This window comes from Haliaeetus albicilla, chromosome 4, assembly GCF_947461875.1.
Source record: "Haliaeetus albicilla chromosome 4, bHalAlb1.1, whole genome shotgun sequence".
NCBI classification, from domain to species: domain Eukaryota; kingdom Metazoa; phylum Chordata; class Aves; order Accipitriformes; family Accipitridae; genus Haliaeetus; species Haliaeetus albicilla.
The window spans coordinates 44,228,787-44,230,985 of NC_091486.1; positions in this window are offsets into that span (position 1 = coordinate 44,228,787).

Here is a 2,199-nt window from a genome sequence, read left to right on the forward strand (position 1 = left end):
CCCGAGACGGATGTGCTTTTCCCTTTCTGTAAAGCTGGGGGGGAATCAGCTCTTTTGCTGCTCGGGGTAATTCCCTGGGAGGGAAGGGGACAGAGGAAGGGATAAAGCACAGAGGAAATGTCTCTGGTGTGCAGATTCATGGGATGCCTCTGCTGAGCTGATGGATGAAGACAGATCCCTTCCCAGCATCCCCCTTCCTGAGATCCTCTGGCTGTTTTTCAAAATCCTAGGTGAGCTCCCTCCTGGGAGCCCCGAGGAGGCATGCTGGAGAGCCAAATCAGGTCTGATCCCCTGTGAACTGTCATGGAGCAGGATTTGTCCCTGGACATGCTTGCCCTCTTGGAGAGCATTTTCAGAAGGTTTGAGATGCCTTGAAAACTTGCCTTTTGGTGTCCTCATCTCCTGGTGCCACCAGCACAGCTCTGCAAAGCCCACCCACCTCTGTGCCTGGGTGGTTACTTACACCAGCCAGGCTCTCACCAGTACTAAAGCTTATCGGCTAGGGGAAAAATGCTTCATTCAGCACAACAAACACCTGGCTCTTTTAGGGCTGGGTCGTCTCTTCCCACCCCCAACACACACACACAGTTTTGTTTCACATTTTGGTGTCACCCCTCAATGCTGCCCAGCCTCCATCCAAGGAGGAGCCCTGTTGGTCTGGCGGCCCCTCGGCTGAAGCACATGGCGCCCTGAGGCTCTCCAAAGCCCTAGAGAAGCTGTGGGGGCAGGGTGCAGGGGTGCCCAGCAGCAGTCCTGTCCCTCTTTGAGACCACCAGTTTCTCCTCTTTCCTTTGTTTTAACATCAGCTTCCACAGATGCACCTGAATTTGTGTTGGCATGAAGGAGAGCGCCTGTTGTGCTGTTGGGTTTATGAGGTTTCAGTCTGTGTTTTTTTCCACTGACTTTGGATGTTGTTTATCCAAAGAGTCATTATTTGATGCACCTGCCTCAATAGTGTGGACAGGCTCCTCCACTGATGTAATTTGTCATTAGTGGAGCTACAGCTTTTTTTTTTTTTTTTTTTTTTAGTTGTCTCAAGACAACTTCCTACAGCCAAACCTATGAGGTTTTCTCCTGATCATTCACACAAAGTTGCTGTCAGAGTAGTTGTGGGTGAAAGGCAGGGTGATGGGGGTGGCAGCCAGCCCTGCGTGGCCCCATGAAGCAGCGCAGCAGGTCTCTTGCTCCCTTCGTGCAAGCAGCTTGTGTATGAACCATTTCTACTGCCTGGGTTTGTGCTGTCAACTCTTTGCCCTTTGGAGCTGTGCTGGACAACACTTTGATTTGCTATTTAATGACAGCTTTTGGTCCCCTCCTGTACTTTTGGGAGCAGGTTACAGCTGCGGCTGTAGCAGGATCAGCACCCAGGCATTTTGTCTCTCTCCCCAATAGCAATTAATGCTCCCACTGTGATGAGGGGTTTGGCAGTATCACTTCTGGGTCTGAGTTCAGCAGCATGGGACCCATCTCCAGTGCTGGCCATGGAGAGTGGATGGTCTACAACACCCTGGGGGGCCTTGCTGGGTGGGTCCAGCTCCCTACTGCTGCAGGTCCTCAGGCTCTCCTGCCATCCTACAGGATGGGAAGATGCTCATCTCCAGGCATCCCTAAGGACTTGCACTCCTGCTTCTACTTCCTGGGCTTGACAGCTTTGACCCCATCCCCGCTCCCTGCCCTGAGCATGGCCCAGGGGGGTCATTCCCAGTCTGTGAGGGTCCCTGTGGGGTTTTTCTCTGCTTGTCCCTCAGGTTCCTGATCGGGTTGAGTAGAAAGCCCTGAAAGTTAGGGAGGAAGGTGCTTCTCCAAAAATGTGGTGCCTCCGTGGTGCCCCCATCCCTGGGTGGCCATGGGACAGCTCCAGCTCTGCCCTGTGGTGGGGACTCCCCCGGTTAGCAGAACAACAAAGGCCAGCTCTTATGCAGGTGGGGATGCGATGGAAATGCCTGTCCCTTTGCTCCAGCTTTCTTGGCCCAGGAGCTGGGAGGGAGCAGTCTGGCAAATGCCCCGAGCCCCCCTGCCCCACAGAGTGGGCTGACCCCGGAGGGGGATGCTGATACTGGGCACTGACCATGCCAGGGCTCCCTGCATGAGACTTGCGGAGATCCCAGGCGCTGGTGGTCAGGGCACCATCGCAGGTAAAGAAAGAGGGTAAGGAGAAATGCCTCATTCATTTCTGACTCACAGCTGACAGCCCCTGAT